At 42.5% G+C, this 20,950-nt stretch overlaps 1 protein-coding gene across 8 annotated transcripts in view; it reads right to left on the bottom strand.

Moving 5' to 3' along the window:
* LOC129406491 (uncharacterized) overlaps nucleotides 1–20,950 on the bottom strand; it is a 341,367-nt gene that overhangs the window by 297,177 nt on the left and 23,240 nt on the right. Inside the window, exon 3 of one of the 8 annotated variants that reach the window (XR_008631037.1) lies at nucleotides 2,214–2,295. The exons of the other annotated variants lie outside the window; for them this stretch is intronic. The gene's annotated coding sequence lies outside the window, so the exon portion shown is untranslated. The remainder of the gene's footprint in view (nucleotides 1–2,213; nucleotides 2,296–20,950) is intronic. 8 annotated transcript variants of the gene reach the window in all.

Below are 20,950 nucleotides of genomic sequence, written 5' to 3'. Positions count from 1 at the left end.
AAAAGTTTAAGGAGCTGTGATCTAGTTAGTCAATGTAGCAGACTTGTTTGAGAGATCAGGTCCCATGACAAAATCACAAAGTCCTAGGGAAGGAACAAGTATAGCTTGGTGTAAACCAAGAGGAGCCATCCTATTGTTCATGGGGTCTTGTTTAGCGTGATGAAAAGGAAATTTAGCAAATAAGACACTGAATGGAAAACTCTTCTAGTAAAGAGAGACATGTTTAGAGATTATTTTCCTCTTAGAAATAGATACATTATATACTTAAAAATAAAGGTTTATACATAAGAAATTCAAACCTATATAAAATATATGTTTACACAGTTTCATATTTGACACTGCAGAAAAAAATGAAAAAACTTGATTGAAAAACACAACTTGAGTCTGACACCAAAAAACTAATAGCCAAATTTCTCATATTGTGGAAGATTTGTCAATGTTATGATTAAGCAATGATAAAACAGATTAATCTAACAATATGATGATGACATACAACTTCCCAGAAAGAGCACTGCAGGGTTGGAGGTCTCTCTTTTCTCTTTTCTTTTTTTTTCTTTTTCTTTTTTGCAGTGCAGAGGATCAAACCCTAGTGTCATGCATGAAAGACATGCATTTACCACTGAGTCACATACCCAGACATAGTTGAAGGTTTTGAGTCAAGGTTTTTAATTAAAATCCCAAGTAAGAAACAAGTCGAGGGCCGGAGCGATAATACAGCCGGTGAAGCACTGCCTAGCAGGCCACAAACCGGGGTTCCGTCTCTGGCACCACCAGTGGTCCCCAAACCCCGCCAGGAGGGAACCCGGAGTGCTGAGCCAGGAGCATGTCCGGAACACAGCCTAATGCAGTCAAAAGCCAAAACAGAGAAACAAAAGACACACGTCCTATCTTAAATCATTGCAATTACTATATAATTGACTATGTAATTCAATGTATCACTGTCACTGTCATCCCATTGCTCATCATGTGCTCGAGCGGGCACCAGTAACGTCTCCATTGTGAGACTGCTTGTTACTGTTTTGGGCATTCAAATATGCCACGGATAGCTTGCCAGGCTCCGCCGTGCGGGCAGGATACTCTTGGTACGTTGCCGCGCTCTCCAAGAGTGGGGAGGAATCGAACCCGGATCGGCCACGTGCAAGGCAAATGCCCTACCCGCTGTGCTTTTGCTGCAGCCCAATTATGTAATTATATAATTTAATCTGTGTAACCACTTTGATATTTAACTGTCTTGAGATATTAAATGAAAAAAAATCTCATGAATACCTGATAACAAAATAACGGTGAATGCTCAATGCTAATTCCTAGTAAAAATATGAGAAAACCTGAAGAAGGAAACTCCTTAAATCTAGAACCATATCTAAAGCACTATACATAAAGATCACAACTGTGAAAGTTTTCCCTTTGGGATCAGGAACATGAGAACAAAGGGTAAGATGATATTTAATAAAACCTGTACCTGAATCTGCGTTCACTATATAACAAGGCAAGAAGATGGAGCATAATGCACATTTGAAAAAAGGTGCTATTATGAAATTCAATAAAATATCCAACAATTGGGACTGGAGTAATAGCACAGTGGGTAGGGCGTTTGCCTTGCACATGGCTGACCCGGGTTCTATTCCCAGCATCCCATATTGTCCCCCAGCACCACCAGGAGTAATTCCTGAGTGTAGAGCCAGGAGTAACTCCTGTGCATCGCTGGGTGTGACCCGAAAAGCAAAAAAAAAAAAAATTCAACAATTATAGTATTAGTAAAAATTTGAAGTCAATTAATCATGTTACTGTTAAAACGAGAACAAAATGTCATCAAATTCCTAATCAATGCAAAAATATTATAAATTTTCTTTAAATTTTATTGGGATTTACCAAAGAGGTAAATAGAACAGTAGATAATAAACTTACAACAATCTTATGGACTGGAAAAATCAATATTGTAAATTTACCATTCTTCCTCAAGTGTATATAATGAGAGTTGATTTAATGCAGTCATAAATTAATATTTAATAACTGTATGTGTAATAGTTAACCAACTAATTTAAATGTTTATGTAAAAATCAAAGAACTAAGGTATTTTATAATAATCATAAATATGGACAATTTCACTACAAGATATAAAGGTTTATTACTGATCAGTAATAGTTAGGATAGTTTGGTTTTGGTGTAGAGATGGACAAAAAGCTAAAGACAGAGAACAGAGTCCCTAAACATACCCATGCGTGCATGAAGGGGTATTTCACTCAGGAAAAAGCAGCATCGTGGATTGGCGTGGATAATCATCAGGAAATATCAGACCTTTAAAGAGATATATTAAGTAGATATGTATATAGAATAAATGAAAATGAAACATACTCATCACCCGAGTCTAAATAATGCTTCCAGTTTTATCACATATACATATATGTACATATACATATATACATATATGCACAAGTGTGTATATATGTGTATATATATACATTTACATGCATATACACATTTTAAACCTAGATTTGCACTGTTGCACTGTCATCCCGTTGTTCATTGATTTGCTCAAGCGGGCACCAGTAACGTTTCCATTGTGAGACTTGTTACTATATTTGGCATATTGAATACACCATGGGGAGCTTGCCAGGCTCTGCTGTGCAGGCAAGATACTCTCGGTAGCTTGCCAGGCTCTTCGAGAGAGATGGAGGAATCGAACCTGGGTTGGCCTCCTGCAAGACAAATGCCCTACCTGCTGTGCTATCATTTAGATTCATGATCACGAAATCCCGTTAATGACCGATTTCTTGAGCGGGCTCAGTAACCTCTCATTTCGTCCCTTCTTTTTTTTTTTTTTTTTCTTTTTGGGTCACACCCAGCGATGCTCAGGGGTTACTCCTGGCTTTGCACTCAGGAATTACTCCTGGCAGTGCTTGGGGGACCATATGGGATGCCGGGGATCGAACCCGGGTCGGCCGCGTGCAAGGCAGACACCCTACCCGCTGTGCTATCGCTCCGGCCCCTCATTTCGTCCCTTCTCTGAGAATCTTAGAAGTCTCTCTGGACCCTGCCGTCCCAAAGGATGTTGCACTGGGGGCTCTTTCAGGGTCAGGGGAATGAGATCCAGCTTGTTACTGAATTTAGCATATGAATACACCATGGTAAGCTTGCAAGGCTTTCCCATGTGGGCAGGAAACTCTCAGAAGCTTGCCAGTTTCTCCCAGAAGGAGAAGTAGGCTACAAGATATCGCTTCTGGGAGTTTGTTATTAAGTCTCTGGATGTTGGCTGTTGATGGGATTACATACACCTGGGTTCCTCTGCTGGTACCTTCATGCGTGAGGCCTGTCCGAACATGTGGAGAGGGGCCTCGAGCATGGCTGTAGCTAGGTTCCTGTGGTCTTCTGCCCCATCCCCTCCGAGGGGCCCCAGGGAAGACAGTCAGGCATGCGGACAAGAGACTGTCATTTAGATTAAAGTGATATTATTATGTTAAATGATATTATATAATACCATTAAGATGATAAAATAATAATAATTTAAAAGTGATAAAATAATAACTTAGGAAAGTATTTTAAAATATGGGGTAGATTTTTTTTTAACACACATATTACTAACAAAAAGAAAGGAAATGCTAATAATAAAGTTTTTTTTCCAAGTCATCTACTTTAAAAGTCACTTGGCCCAGAGAAACAACAATTTGCACAGAGACAATGCAGGTTCCATCCTTGGCATCACACACAGTTCCCTGAGTATCCCTAGGAGTTCTCTCTCCACACAGCCCAGAATAAGCCCTGAGCACCACTGCGTGGTGTCAGGTTAAAACAGGCCTCCAGGGGCTGGAGCGATAGCACAGCGGGTAACAGCGGGTAGGGCGTTTGCCTTGCACGTGGCCGACCCGGGTTCGAGCCCCAGCATCCCATATGGTCCCCTGAGCACCGCCAGGAGTAACTCCTGATTGCAGAGCCAGGAGTGACCCCTGTGCATCGCCGGGTGAGACCCAAAAAGAAAAAAAAAAAACAAAAACAGGCCTCCAAACTCCACAAAAAGAAATGAAATAAATAAATAGGTAAGTCATCAGAGGCAACAGGATGAAAGCCCAAGGACATCACAGAGTAGAAAGGGTCTTTGCAACATGCACAACTAAACTGATTTATGCCCAGAAATATACAGTAAACCCCCAAATGCCACTAAGGAAACCATTAACATCTCACCAAAGAAATGGGGAAACACTTAACAGCCACTTTACAGAGGGAACAATTCAAACAGCCTCCAAACATGTTTTCAGCTCATGTTAATATTACACGCAGCGCCACTAAACTCTCACAGACTTTGCGACAATCCCACGGCCTCGGGACACCAGCTGTTTCTGGCCATGTCGAACAACTGGAGTCTCTTAAGTTCTGGAGCAATAATTAGCGTGATAGCGACATCCTGTCGTGAATGCAGACATAAGACCCAGAGCTACCCTGCCTCACGTGCATGGTGAGCAATGCCTGCTAGCGTGCCCTAGAAAGGGTGGTCATGGCAGCCCCAGAAAAACCGCCACTCGACACACTCTTTGCCCCATGTACTCAGAAATCACGGCGCAGGCATATGACTAAGAAATGTGCACAACAAAATAAAGGTAAACACTATATTCGTGTGCAAAGACCCGAGTGAGTCAGTTTCCTACGCCTGCTATTCAACAGAAAGTAACACCAGGCAACATGACTCCCACAATCCTGTTAGGTGAAGCTTAAAATAGGCAAAAATCAACCTGCACGTCTTTGAGTTGAAAGTGGATATTCAAAACATCGGAAAGCAGGGCCAGAGAGATAGCACCGAGGGTAAGGCGTTTGCCTTGCATGCAGCTCAGCTGGTTCAATCCCCAGCACTCCCAAACGCCCTCGGTGCTGAGCCCTGAGCACAGCGCCTGATAAACTGTACGCACAGCTGGACTGCCAGGCTCAGACCCAAGACAAACACCAATTCTCAACGAAGGAATATTCTTTCCACTTTGTGGGCCAATTTCAAACACACACACACACACACACACACACACACACACCCAAGACAAACACACCAATTCTCAACGAAGGAATATTCTTTCCACTTTGTGGGCCAATTTCAAACACACACACACACACACACAACACACACACATACTGGTTAAGGCAAAGAAACTTCTATAAAGAAAGGACTCTACTCACTGCCTCCATGACTTCCACTACTGAATAATGTACCCAGGATATCTCTGGAGCAATGGCATGGCCATTTGTTCAACATTCTATTGTGTTTTCCACCACGTGCTAGAACAAAAAGCTGGGTATTTCCCCCCCCTACACACATGGAGCAATAGCACAGCGGTTGGGCGTTCGCCTTTCACACGGCCAACCCGAGTTCAATTCCTCCGCCCCTCTCAGAGAGCCCAGCAAGCTACTGAGAGAATCAAGCCTGTGCGTCAGAGCCTGGCAAGCTACCCGTGCCATATTGGATATGCCAAAAACAAGGGGCTGGAGCGATAGCACATCGGGTAGGGCATTTGCCTTGAATGCAGTCAACCCGGGTTCAATTCCCAGCATCCCATATGGTCCCCCGAGCACCTCCAGGAGGAATTCCTGAGTGCAGAGCCAGGAATAACCCCTGAGCATTGCTGGGTGTGACCCAAAAAAGCTAAAAGAAAAAAAAAAAGTAACAATAAGTCTCTCAATGAGAGACGTTACTGGTGCCCGCTCGAACAAATCGATGAGCACCAGGATGACAGTGACAGTGACAGTGACACACATGCAAACTGCCACAGACCTTCCTCTGCCCATGATTCTCTCAAACAAATCAAACTGGAACTGGCATTAGAAATGAAGTACCACGGCCAGATACTCCACAAATGCAGTTATCTCAAAACCCCTGCAGACCCCACCAATGAAACAGGTCCGATGGCTCCGCTCAAGCCAAAATAAAAAGTTATGACTTATCATAGAAATGTCGCAAAGGGGGCTACAGAAGGCTCATATCTCGCATCAGATCTGTCGGGGAAGGGAGATGCTGGGAAGCTAGTACCAAAAATTAATAGTCATTTCCTTTAGTGAACACATATGCCAAAGTCTTGGCTACCTGGAATCTTCTCTTTTTTAAAATTTATTTTTATTTTTAATGAATCACCATGAGGTACAGTTACAGACTTACAAACGTTCGTGATTGTGTTTCAGTCATACAATGATCGAGTACCCATCCCTCCACCAGTGCCCGTTCTCCACCGCCAATGTCCCCCAGTTTCCCTCCCATGCCCCCCACCCATCCCCCGACTACTTGCCTCTGTGGTAGGCACATCCCCTTTCAATCTCTCTCTCTCTCCTTTTGGATGTTGATTTGCAATATGGGTACTAAGGGGCATCATGTTCAGTCCATAGCCTACCCATTACACATCTCCCATCCTGAGCGAGCCCTGGAACCTCCCTTGTGTTGGCCAACGCCCCCCGCCTTTGGCTCCTTCGAACCCTCTCTTGTGCTGGTGCAAGCCCTGCCTTGTGAGCACCCCTTTGCGAGCACCCCTGTGCAGTCAGGAGGCAGGGAGGCCATGATCAGGATCTTCTGTCCATCCCCGCACTAACCATGCAGGCTTCTCCTTTGAGAGGGGAATCAAGGGTTCCTGCCTTTCACTCTGATTTTAAAGCCTCTCTCTCAGCTAACACCTGTTTCTCTGCACTGGCACTGGGCTCCATTCTTTCAAGTCTCGTCTGTCCCTCTTCAGCCTACAGAGGAGAGCATTGGACACAGAGGCAGACCAGGTGTGTGGCACTCAAGCCGTTAGACACCTGCTTTTCCCTCCTCCCTAAGTCCATCACCCTGAGCCCGGGTCCGCACTGAGGCGGAGCCTCTTCAGGCCCTGCTTCCCCGGCCTCACATCCATCACCCGCTGCCCCCACAGAAAACCACTTGGCACAACTCCACTGGGAACCGTCTATTTAGCAATGGAGCTGCTGGCTGTCCAGTCGGAATCTCAGAAAGATTACTCTTAAAAAAAAAGGGAAAGGGGGAAAATTACCCTGGCAATAACCTTGTAAATGCACTTCAAACCTTTCTTTTAGTTGAAAATGACAGAATGTATTTCTCTTTCTGTCCTGGCTCTCCGTCAGATTATATACAAAATAAATACAGCCAGGAAAGAGAAATTACTCAAAGTGATGCTGGGATTTTGTCAGCTGGAAAACCAAAAGTCTCTGGGGGTTATCTCCTCTCTCTCTCTCTCTCTCCTCGGTTGCTTCTGTCAAATTTTATAATAAAATGTATCACGAAAGAAGAAAAAAATATATATTCTGTGGCTCTTGATTCTTGAGACAGGAAATGCAAAAACTTTACATGGTGCTTTGAGAATTAGTCCGTATGGGTTTTTAAGAATTTTGCGGAGGAAGCAGATATATCAAAATTCCTAACCTAAGATGAGCTGGTTCATATCTGAACAGATTTTGAATGAACTTGATTTTTTAGATTTTGTTCAGAGGAGCTTAGTAACTAAAAGGATACTCCCAAGCACAGGAATTCAGGCTACAGACTTGGATTCCAAGGACAAAAGAGAAGAGGTGACTCTTTCTCACTTGTTCAGTTTTTGCTCTTCAATATTGTCTATTTGGAATCCTTATTTTCCTATATTTTTACAGCCTATTTTCACATTAGAGTCCTTTAAGAGCTTTATTTTTTTAAATCCCCTTTACTTTTTATATCACACAGGGAACATTTGAGGAAAAAAAAATCTGATAAGCCAGAGATTAAGACTCATAAATGTTTCTATATTTCTCCTGCTTCAGATTTTGTAAGACAGCTGAAGTACTTTTTAAAAAAGCATTACTTTGATACACAATCGATTTTTCCCTTCTTATATAATATATGCTTATTCATAAACTTCACTTCAGGAGAGCTCTTCCCAAACTGACCTTTAATTTTCATACTCTGTTAGTAATTTTATGCCTGCAGAAATGAACATTTTCCTGTTGGTTCAATTGCATGTATTTTAATACAGTCTTTAGCCATATTTTTCTTTTCGAAGCTTAATAGAGTACTCAGGCCTGCCATGAAGAGTGCCATTAGCCTGGGAACGGCAGGAAGGAGGCATGAGACAAAATTTAGAGTACTCTAAACACATTTCAACACTAGGCAAAATTGTGCAGAATATTTCCCCTGCTAGGAATGCCTTATATTTTCTCTACTAAAGAACTGGCAGTGTATACATATTCACTTGTGCATCCTTCCATTAAGGAATACTGAACGAACCAGGGATGTAGCTCAGTGGTAGAACATCCGCCTTGCATGTGTGAGGTTTTGGGTTCCATCCTTGGCAAGAGAAGAAAAAAACCTAAAACAAGTGATTTACTGGGGCTGGCGATTTAGTAGATTCCAGGATTTGGTGCTTGCCTTGCATGTAGTCAACTCTAGTTCAATCCTCGGCACCACATATATGCCCTTGGATACCACCAGCAGCACCACTGGGTATGGTCCAGAAACAAGAGGAGAGGGGAAGGGAGGGAGGCAGAGAGAGAGAGACAGAGAGAGAGAGAGAGAATGATGCCGTATCTTTAATTATAACAAATATAACTAATCACTTAAGTATATACTGTAATTAAGGCACAAAGACAAAATTAATCAGACACAGTTCACTTCCAAAAGGAACCAAAGAAGACACTTTGAAACCACGCCCTGCACTTCAACTGTGTTGACAATTTGCATATTCTGAAAAGAATCCTACCCCTGCGCACTGCCCGGCTAGCCCTGAAGCCCTTGAGCATGAGGACCCCAGAACCTGCACTAACAGCCCTGTGGACTGACTGAGATCACTGGAGGGTCCGCCCAGCTCCCACCGCTAGTTGGGAGGATAACCTTAAAAGTAAGAAAAGTTTATTTTTTTTTAATGTATTTTATTGAATCACCATGTGGAAAGTTACAAAGTTCTCAGGCTTATGTCTCAGTTATACAATGCTCAAACACCCGTCCTTTCACCAGTGCCCATATTCCACCACCAAAAAGAAAAAAAAAAACCGGTATACATCCCACACCCCACCCCCTCAACCACCCCCACTGCATAACTGAAAAATTTCACTTCCTTTTCTCTCTACCTTGATTACATTCCATATTTCAACACAAAATTCACTATTGTTGTTGGAGTTTCAACACAGAACTCACTATTCTTGTTGGAATTCATCCCCCAAGAATACAGCCCTATTGACAGGGAAATATTTGATAATTAGTTTTCCACCGATGAGAATGAAGAAATATAAAGTTGCGTGGCCACGGTAGCAGCCACGCGGTTTTAGGATTTCTGTATTTTAGTAATTAAGTTCAGGGATATTTAAGTTGGAAATTGAATCATTTCCCTTCCTAGGGCAGCATGGAGCAAAAGCTTAGTTCACAGTCTGGAGACATGGCTGCAAGCACTCGCTGGAACCCCAAGTCATATAGCTGGCTCTGGATCCTGCTCGTTCAGCAGCAAAGTGGCTGTGCAAAGGCATGGCCACCCAGGTTGAATCTTGGCGGAGCTCGAGCCAGCACCGGCCCCGGCCTAAGACTGCCCAGGTGTCCCGCTGTTTCAAGTTCAAAGCACTTTTTTTTTCTCCCACGCCACCAAGTTCATACCTGCTTAAAAGTCCCATAAAATGGTGGACACCACACCTCTTCCTCCCGGAGGGAAGAAAAACCAAGGAAGAATGATATTTCCTCCGTTAGCCAGCATGGGGCAAAAGCTTAGTTTACAGTCTGGAAACATGGCTCTAAAGTAAGAAAAGTTTTTTAAGAATTATCCTCTCTCCTAAGATATTTAAACATCGGCATTTCAAAGAACAATGGCTGCCGACTCTATGAAAAGGATACCTGTAAAGGAAAGGTTTTTTGATAAATTAAGAAAATGATGTCTTTTTCAAACAGTGTAGAAAAGAACACAAAACTAGAGTTGCGCTCCCAATTTCTGTGTTCAGATGTGCTGTGTTCAAAGGGAAAATGTTTTTGTTTCTGTTTTGGGGTCACAGCAGCAACCCCCAGGGCTGCTCCTGGCCAACTGTTACTGGGGATCAATGCAGAGTTGGTGGCACTCAAGACAAGTGCAGGAGCCCCTGGACCCATGTGCTAAATCTCCAGCTCCAGGATCACTGCATCCAAGTCACCTTGGGAGCTAACTCACAGTGAGCATACAGCAGCCGTGTCAAGACATCCCAATGTGATGCTCCCCATGAAGAATCTAGCATGAACATGCATTTGACCAACGATGAGGTAAAGACTGCTCTGCTCTCTAAAATCCATGGTTAGGCCTACTTCATCCTCAGAATGTCACTGGGAGAATAAGGCTATATTCCATTAAAGTTCATGACTTTATAGGGATTGTATACAGAAAGCAATATTTTTAAATACATTGAACAGATTTAACGATAGCACAGCGGGGAGGGCATTTGCCTTGCACGTGGTCGACCCGGGTTTGATTCCTCTGTTCCTCTCGGAGAGCCCAGCAAGCTACCAAGAGTATCCCGCCTGCACGGTAGAGCTTGGCAAGCTACCCGTGGCGTGGCATATTCGATATGCCAAAAACAGTAACAAGTCTCACAATGGAGACGTTACTGGAGCCCGCTCAAGCAAATCGATGAACAACAGGATGGCAGTGCCACAGTGCAGTGCTACACTGAACAGAAAGGCAACCTATAGTGGAAGACAGAGACGTCTCAATATCCAACCTGCAGATGTACATACGGGTTGGCCTAGTAGCACACTTACATAACCAAAAACCACCTCACGGTACTGAAAAAATAAAAAGAGAGACAGCAACATGTGAAAATCCCGGTGAGTCTGACTCAGAATCAGCAGGCTCCGAGGGGTCAAGAAAAAAACAAACAGTTCACTGGAGACATCAATATTAACAAGCTTCTAAGAAAGCCCACGATAAATTAAACGCAGCTATTTCTACCTCTTCCAAGATCCCAGAGGCCCTCCTCCTCTGAATCTCATTACTCAGAAAACTGGGTTTAAACACAACTGTGGGACGCAGATGACCTGGGTTCTAATTGCTGGTTTAAAATGATTTCATTTTGTCACTGAAATCAATTCACCTCTTGATATCTTAGCTGCCACCTCTTCACAATTAGCAAGTAGATTAGGTGAATTCCGTGCCTGCTTCGAACTCGAACGAGTCTATGAGTCCGATGAGTTGGTGGATTGAGACTAAATAGCGTCTGAGCCAGAGAGGAGCCACTGTAGGACGACACGGAACTTCCTGAAGGACAGGCCCACCTACTGAGAGCGCAAGAGTCCAGGGATGCAGCTTGCTGGGTTTCTTTTGCTTTTTCCCACTTCATCTGGCCCTTTGCTGAAAACTTCCCTCTTCAAAACAGACTTTCCCAGCTCACCCACCTTCCCTGCATGTTACTTTTCCTATCTTCCTCACACCACAGGCCAGAAGCAATTTAACACTTGAATATGAGGTATCTTAGCATTGCCCCCCACTATTGTAAACTCCACAAGACCAATTTTGGGTCTGTTGCCATGAGAATATGCTTCCCATACCCACGGGGCTCAAGTTCATGGATCGAAGGGCAAAGACTTTCAAGAATCCCTAGACTCGGGGCCAGAGAGATAGTCCAGCACGGAGGGTATTTGCCATGCATGTGCCAACCCGGGTTTGCTCCCCAGCACCCCATATGGTCACTGAGCCTCCCCAGCAGTAACCCTTGAGCACAGTGCCAGGAGTGATCACCAAGCATCACTGGGTGTGGACCAAAAACAAACAAGGAGACAAAAATCCTAGACCCATCTGACTGGATTACCAAGGCATACGAAAACCAAGACAGAGAAAAGGTTAGAACCTGCATCCAGAAGAGCTGGAACCCTGGTGGGGGGAATGAGTGGCAGAACTCTCTGTGAGCTGGGACTGTCCCAGGATGGTGCTTGAAATGACCCTCCATGAAGTGTCCATCTCCATGCACAGAGCTGCATAAGGCAGGAGCTCGGATACCAAGCTGGGAAGCTTCAAACGAACCTCAAACTGAACTCAACCTGGACGAACAAAGTGAGATGTCAGAAAATGATCTGAGCAGTAATCACCTGGAATCATCTGGAATAGAGAGAAATTGGAACGCAAAACGGTCACGCAGAATCCTACATGGGTCTCTCGTTGGGGCAGTGATGGTCTGAATAAAAAGGGAATGTGTGGAAAGGATGGCAGAGGCAAAATGGACTGGCTTGACATACTGAGCTATGACCTCAAGTTTCTGGCTATCCATTATTAGCAGGGTGACAGCACCGCCAGGAAAAAACACAGGAAATGGGGGAATATGAGACTGGTCTCCAGCTACTGATAAAGACTTAGCTCTCCCAAGGAACTTTTAAGTCCGGACACTTAAGTGCAATTGTGTTCTAAAGTAAATGTAGAACAGTTGGTGTTTTGGAGTAAAATACTTTTACTTAAGGACTATAGAGAGAGAGGGAGAGGGACAGAGACAGAGACAGGCAGACAGACACAGAGAGACAAGAAAGAAAAGAAAGAAAGAAAGAAAGGAAGGAAGGAAGGAAGGAAGGAAGGAAGGAAGGAAGGAAGGAAGGAAGGAAGGAAGGAAGGAAGGAAGGAAGGAAGGAAGGAAGGAAGGAAGGAAGGAAGAAAAAAGGGAAGGAAGGAAGAAAGAAAGAAAGAAAGAAAGAAAGAAAGAAAGAAAGAAAGAAAGAAAGAAAGAAAGAAAGAAAGAAAGAAAGAAGGAAGGAAGGAAGGAAGGAAGGAAGGAAGGAAGGAAGGAAGGAAGGAAGGAAGGAAGGAAGGAAGGAAGGAAGGAAGGAAGGAAGGAAGGAAGGAAAGAAAGAAGGAAAGAAAGAAGGAAAAAGAGAGAGAACTATGTGGGCTTCTCTAAGGGGGAGATTGCTAAGAGTAGCCCAGTAAGTAGAACAAAGGAGTTACATATCTCAAGGTAAGAAGTGGGCAACACCAGAATGGAAATAAGAAATTTAAGACAAACTAACAAAAATCTCTGTTTGCATTCATACATAGTCAAAAAGTAAGTCTAAAGAAAGTTAGCTCCAACTCAAAGTTGACATTATGTTGGACTATTTCAAGCATCTGAATAAATGTCTCCACGCTCATGAGATAACTGTGCATGTTTATCCACATGCACAGGTATGTGTATAGTAAACACACACGCATCATTTCTAGTTAGAAAATTGCAGATGCCATCAAGAAAAATCCACGCTGCTCCTCATTTCTATACAAAGCCACCTGGGAGAAGTCAACTCGTGCTGTTTCATTTTAATGGAGGAACACATTTTTATTTTAAGTCTACATCCAGACAGTGACACTCTTTCTATCCAGCACAAGGAAGACGTGTCCCATACTGGCAACAGTTTTTATATGGTTGGCAGGTTTCAATGGGCCTGAACAAAATTACGGTTCAACCACTCCGCTGGATGAAAAACTCGTGAACTTCCGCTTTTAAAGATAAAATAGAAAATCACTGTCAGATACAAGAAAGCCAAAGAGTGATTTAATATTTCGCACACAGCATCGCCTTGACCCTTATTTGCACCATTAAAATCTCAATATAACCAAGTCCTATAATGGGACAGTCAGAATCTAGAAACAAATAAAGCTCCTTGGCAGGCGAAGCATTTTTGCCATCTGTAGCTCAGAGAAGAAGGAAACACGCTTTGTGTTCAGGCTCTGTAGCAAGCAAATCGGAGTCAAAGGTGCATCTATACATCCCAAGCTCTTTCTAAAGGAACAGAAAAACCAATGGGCTCAGTTCTGAATCAAACTGTCTATATATTGAGAAATTCCATTCCATTCTAAGGACTCGAACAGCAGGAGACGGAGCCAGAGACTCAAACTCAATGGAAAAACGTGGTTTCAAGGGAAACGCTCAACAACTTGTAGAATAATGAAGATTTACTTAGATTTCAGCCCATGGCAACAAGTAGCATGTCTGCTTGGACAAAAGAAGCACCAAAATATCGGAGGAGTTGGCAATAACATCTCCCTGTCCCGTCCCATTGTTTCTCATAAACAGACATAAGCATCAGCGGAAGCACAAGAAACTTTCTTCAAGCCATCAAGGAGGACCAGGACTTCAGAAGTAAGACCTGTGAAAATGTCCAGAATGAAAAGTAAGACGAAATAAGCCACCAGACCTAGGAGGGTATGAGGACGATAAGTTGCCACTTAGTGGTTGAACGTAAGTCTAACAGCTTCTGACTTAGTTTTAATACCTAAATGATTGCTGAAATTCAGTACTATACAAGCACTGCCTTTTCTGAGAAGTAATAAATTGGTGAGAGTCAGAAATTAAATGGCATTTGAAAAACCTCATCATGGGCAGAATTTTTTCATCTGGCTAGTGTATTAATCTAGACAGCATTTTCGAAATCTTTCTTGAAACTGACCAGCTCATCTTCTTCATGCAAAGAAAGGGGCAGATCCCAATCGCCTTCCTGTCAACCACATCCGCTTAAGATGCCATTTTCCTCCTGGGTCTGAATCTAAGACATGGGCTCAAATTGATTTGGTTTTACACAATAATACCTGAGATCTCAGGTTGAATCCTGTCCCTTTCCAAACATAGAAACTCGGTGTTTAAGGTTTGGAGGGGGGGGGGTGGTGTTTTTGTTGTTGTTTCGCGTTTCCCGTTTCATTTTTTCCAACAGAAGTACTGTGATTTACAATACTGTTGCTAACAGTTTCCTATGTACAGCATCCCAACCACACACCCTTCCCCAGAGTGTCAATTTCCCTCTTCCCCGCGCTCTCCCAGTGTTCCATCGTCCCCCTATCCACACCCCTAGAACTAGTCCTTAGTAAATTGGTTCTGTAAACGAGCTCTCGGGTTCGACAGTCGTTGAGTATTTGTTACTCCCCTACCCTGTGCCGTCACCTTCCACATGGGAGAGAGATCATCCTGTGTCTCTCCCCTTCCTTCTGGCTGACTCATCCACCACTGATCCTCCAGTTACATCCACAATTTCGTTTTTCCTTCAAGCCAGGTAGGACACCGCTGTGTATCTATACTCTGTACCCCCACATCTCTTCTACGTTCCCTGAAGCTCTGTTCACAGCAGCCATGAAACAACTGACTGTCTGAGAACAGACGATTAGATGACTCTCAAAGATTCTGGACAATATTTTACAAATGTAGTTTAAAATGAAGTTTGCCTGAGAATAACTTCCCAGCCATGAACTTTCTAAAAGGCAACCACAGTCCAATCTACTGCAATCAAAGGTGTAAGACATTTCTGCTGGATATTGCTTTCCTCCCCTTGTCCATGCCAGCTTTAATTTATGTATAAAACATAAGGTCCATTTGCCAGAGCGAGATAGCTTCCAAAGATTGTTTATATCTCACTCCAAAAGCCTAACCATAGGCAGGAAGTCTATCAAGAAGTAAAAATGAACAATTTGGAAGAGTATATTAGAGATTGGCTCTTTATCTTATTTAATTTTTTTGTTTATTTTTAAGTTGGCAATTTCATTGAAAATCGCTGAATTATTTATTCACTAAACTCTAAGGTTCCATCTATGAAGAGACAAGCGAGGAATCTGAAAACGCCATCAGACAAGCTCATAGCGCACATCTTCACTTTTGAGCTCATACAAGGGCACCAGGAACATGTTTCAAAGTTCAGGGAATCGCACAGGTCCTGATACAGGTGGTGGGACATAGGCAGTCACGTCAGAATTAGTCATTATTAGGCCTACCATATACTGGGAATTTTCCTGTACATTTGCTAACCCTCACTATTGGAAATGTTTCTTAAAGTTTGACCATCCCCATTATATTGGGCTGAAGTGTTCCAAAAATCTTCCCCAGCATCTGAGAATCCAGGTTTTGCAAAGGTTAAATAAAGATAAGGCCGTCAGAGGTGGCTGGAACCTCCGTCCGCCAATCTAGAGCCAGGCAGGAGGGAGAGACCCAGAGACCCAGAGAAGATGAAAAAGCTGAAAGTCAGTAACCAGAGCCATGAACCCCCCGAGTCCCCGAAACCACCTGGGTGAGGGAGGAGTGTCTCCCTTAGATCAAGCTTCTTAAAATTTTTCCACTTGTGACCTCATTTTGGCTGGAGAAATTTTTATGCAGCCCCAGATATTTAAGAATATAAACTGGGTGTATGAATCAAATAATTACTTAAAATAAATCATAAATTTATTATAAAACAAAATTATGCGTTAGGACCACATCCTGCGTGCTCAGGGTGAGCCCTGCTGGAGCTTGGGATGCTGGAGAGGCAGCGGCATCAGTCTCGGGCACTAACCCCTATGCTCCAGCTCCAGCTCTTTCGTTTTTTAAATATCATTTTGGCTTTTGAGCCGCCCCTAGAAGTGCTGAGGGCATCCACTTGGCTCTGTGTTCAGATCACTGCTGGTGGTGCTCAGGGAGTCATATGGGATGGCCGTGATCGACTGGGTTGGCCAAGTGCAAACCAGGCACCTTATCCACTCTACAGTCTCTTCAGGTCATCCCCCCTCCCCCCCCACTTTAAAGTTTTTAGTGATCAGAGGCCAAACAGAATTATGGAATGAAAATTAAATCCATAGTACTGATTCGCATTTTTTAAGGCAATAAAGTTCAAGATGGTGAGTAATAATAATTACACTTAAAATTTCTGTCTAGGAATCATAATTAGACTATAGACCTTTGGCATCTGATCCAATTACCCAGGAGAATTTCTTTGAATTCTGCCATCATTAAAAAGCTTTATTTTCTTTTTCTGATGAAAGTGTATCTTATATTGTTCATCCTGACTAGAACAGTCTACTTACCTAGATGTAAGTAGGCTGAGATTCAGTTTTAAAGGAAAATCCCAACTCTACTACTTAACAATATATCTCCATTTATATTACTTAATCTTCTAGTGCAAGGCTGTCTCAATTATAAAGATAATGATCATACCTTCAGCAAAGGGTTAATGTATATAAAAGCCTTCCAGAAACATCATCAATGACAAAAATTGATACGCTATTAACTGGTCATCCACCCCTCACATCCTCCATTTTTCATTCACTTGATTGTGGCTTCACTTTGCAAACACTAAACTTTGGCAGCAGTTTCTGTCTCATCTTCATCCCAGGTTCATGAAGGATTGTCTCTCCAATTCTCTTCAGTTTCTACTCTGCCATAGATTCCTCAATCCAGAAATATTTGATTGATAAAATAAGGTCAGATGCCAAGGAGTTCATCTCGAAGACACGTGGGAATTCAATTTTCAATTAATAAGCAGTCTCCTCACAATTTTTTCGAGTCAGTCACATGACATTGCCACCAAGAGTGAACCAAATTTATTTCTCACCACTTCCTCACCAGCACTGGTTGTTTCCAGGATTTTCCAATGTACTCCATTCTCACTTCATCTTTTTAATTTGCATTTCTTTAAATAGTGATGAGGAACACCTTTTCTAAGTCTACTGGGTACCTATATGTCTTCTTCAAGGCACTGACTGCTCCTGTCCTCACCTCATATTTTTACAGGGTTGTTCGTTTTTCTGTTGTAGATATTTGTGAGTGTTTTATAAATCTTGTAAATTGGTCCTTTATCTGATGCATGGTGCACAAATATATTTTTTCTACTCAATAGGCTGTCTTTTATTTTAGCTCTATTTTACTTTGCAGTGCAAAAAAAAAAACATTTTAGGTTATTGTAGTCCCACTTATTTTGCTTTTGTTTAATCGATGGATTCAAATCATTGAAGACATATATAAGTTGACACCATAGATAGTTGAGCCATTTTTCCTATGTATTCATGGATTCCTATGTAGTCTATGGATTCAGGCCTAATATTAACATATTTAACCCATTTTGATGCAATCTTATAGAGAGTGAGATATGGGTCCAACACTGTTTTTGTACATAAAATCCAGATTTCCCAGAACCATTTGTTAAAGACACTTTCTTTCCTCCAAGAAATGCACTTAGATCCTTTGTTACTTGTGAATCGTCCGTAAACCTCGAAGGAGAATGGAGTCCTACCAATTTTACTCCATGGACCCGGAAATTATGTGAAGAATCATTCCAGCCCCCACTTCTATTTCTTTTTTTTTTTTTTGCTTTTTGGGTCACACCCGGCAATGCTCAGGGGTCACTCCTGGCTCATGCACTCAGGAATTACTCCTGGCGGTGCTCGGGGGACCATATGGGATCCTGGGATTCGAACCCGGGTCGGCCGCGTGCAAGGCAAATGCCCTACCCGCTGTGCTATTATTCCAGCCCCCCACTTCTATTTCATAGTGTCAAAAGTCAAGTTTTACTCCTGACCAATACTGTTTTAATAATGATAACTTTTTTATTTTCATTTTATTTTATTTTTTGAAAGTTATGTTGGTCAGATGTTACCATTTTATTCATTTTTTATTTTATTTTTTTTAATTGAATCACCATGTGGAAAGTTACAGAGCTTTCAGGCTTAAGTCTCAGTTATACAATACTCAACACCCATCCCTTCACCAGTGCCCATATTCTACCACCAGGAGCCTCACTATACCTCCCCCCACCGTGTCTCCACACCCCCAGCCTGTGTAGCTGATAGGTTTCACTTTACTTTGATTACTTTCAATATTTCAACAAAAAAACTCACTATTATTGTTTGAAGTTTCCCCCCCAAAGTCAGACCTGTTGAAAAGGAACCATTTGATAATGTTTTCCATTGCTGGCAATTAAGAGGTATTATAGCAGTCAAGTGGCCGCTATTGCGGCCACACGGTTTTGGATTTCTGTATTTTAGTAACTAAGTCCAGGGAAATTTCTGCCAGAAATTGCATCACTGCAAGCTTTTACTTCCCTTTTGTGGTGCTCATAAAATAGAGAGCCGAGAGAGAAAAATCCTTCCCCTCCTGGTGCATCACGGGGCAGTGGCTCAGTTCACAGTCTAGAGACATTTCTGCAAGAAGCTGCTGTTGCCCAAAGCAGTTTAGCTGGCCTCTGGGATCATGCTCCTGCAGCAGCAGAAAGCAATAATGATATCTTTACTGCATAGAGTAAAACACCATCTTCTTTATCTTCTTTTGTTCTCAGAATTGTTCGTTTTGGCTCCCCACACACACATGATCTCTAATGCAAAAAGAAAGAGACACACCTATATCTGTTGCCATACTACTCGTAAATGCCAAGATCTCAAAATAACTGAAATGTCCAATAGCAAATGAGTAGGTAAAGAATCTAAAAGAACAAAAGCAAACACTGTTGGAGAGGATGTGGGGAGAAAGGGACCCTTCTATACTGCTGGTGGGAATGCCGACTAGTTCAGCCCTTTTGGAAAACAATATGGACGATTCTCAAAAAACTAGAGGTTGAACTCCCATTTGACCCAGCAATACCACTGCTGGGAATATATCCCAGAGAAGCAAAAAAGTATAGTCGAAATGACATCTGCACTTATATGTTCATTGCAGCACTGTTTACAATAGCCAGAATCTGGAAAAAACCTGAGTGCCCTAGAACAGATGACTGGTTGAAGAAACTTTGGTACATCTATACAATGGAATACTATGCAGCTGTTAGAAAAAATGAGGTCATGAAGTTTGCATATAAGTGGATCAGCATGGAAAGTATCATGCTAAGTGAAATGAGTCAGAAAGAGAGAGACAGACATAGAAAGATTGCACTCATCTATGGAATATAGAATAGTAGACTAGGAGACTAACACCCAAGAATAGTAGAAATAAGTACCAGGAGGTTGACTCATTGGCTTGGAGGCTGGTCTCTCATTCTGGGCAACTCAGAGAAGGGAACACCAAGTAAAATGTGGTCGGAGGTCATGCGGGGGAAGGGTGATGCGTGCCAAATGTAGACTAGAGACTGAACACAATGGCCACTCAACACCTTTATTGCAAACCACAACACCTAATCAGAGAGAGAGAACAAAAGGGAATACCCTGCCATAGTGGCAGTGTGCAGTGTGGGGGGGGGGAGACAGGACTGGGGAGGGTGGGAGGGATGCTGGGTTTACTGGTGGTAGAGCATGGGCACTGGTGAAGGGATGGGTTCTCGAACTTTGTATAGGGGAAACATGAGCACAATAATGTATAATTCATTTCAATTCTTAATGTAATTTTATTAGATCAATAAAGTCCAAATTTTAAAAAAAAAGATGAGTAGGTAAAGAAAGTATATGTAAACACAATGGAATATTACTCAGTCAAAAGAAAAGATGAAACCTTTTCTAAAACACAGATAGAATTAGAGGAAGTATGTTAAGGGAAATATATCAGAGAGGGTAGAACAAATTTGATGATCTAACTTTTATAGTATGTGGTATAAAAATGAAACAAAATGGGAAGTATCCAGTAATAACTTCGATGACAGACTGAGGTTCCCAAGCAGTGGTGGTGAGGGAGAGAGGGGCAGTGACTAGAAAAGAGGCAGAGCAGAAATGACACGAGGCGAATGGCAGGTTCTCTGGCACTTGGTGGTCATAGAGGTGCAGTAACTTTACAGAATTAAAGCATAAACATTAACACTGTTGAAATCATCTTATATCAACTGTAATTAAAATAAACAAATAATTAGCAAAAAATGGTATTTAATTCACACTTTCTTGAACACAGAAAAAAAGTTAAAGTCCTCTAACAGTTTTATCATAAATAAAAATAGGGTTTTTGTTTGTTTGCTTGGTTGGTTGTTTTTGCGGGTTTTCGGCCACACCAGCAGTGCTTAGGTCTTACTCCTGGCCCTGGGCTTAGAGATCACCCTCCATGGTGCTCAAGGCACCATACAGGGTTCCGGGAATCAGACTGGGTTGGACGCATGCAAAGCAAATGCCCTATCCTCTGTACTATCCCCATAGCCCCTAAAATTAAGGGTTTGAATAAGCACGTAAGGGTTCATGCCAATATACAAGTTAAAATGCACTCTGTGCCAAGGGCTTTGTTTAAAACTGGGCTTCAGACTCTGTCTTTTATGCCTTGATTTTGAGGAAGTGAGAGATCTTTTCAGCCTGGATGCCAAACCGATTAAGACAGAAGTCTGTTCCCACAGGTCCAACGCTCAGGGGACGCACTTTCAAAAGAGGAAGGA

Source organism: Sorex araneus, chromosome 7 (genome assembly GCF_027595985.1).
Source record: "Sorex araneus isolate mSorAra2 chromosome 7, mSorAra2.pri, whole genome shotgun sequence".
NCBI classification, from domain to species: Eukaryota; Metazoa; Chordata; class Mammalia; order Eulipotyphla; family Soricidae; genus Sorex; species Sorex araneus.
This window is presented reverse-complemented; position numbering and strand designations above follow the sequence as displayed.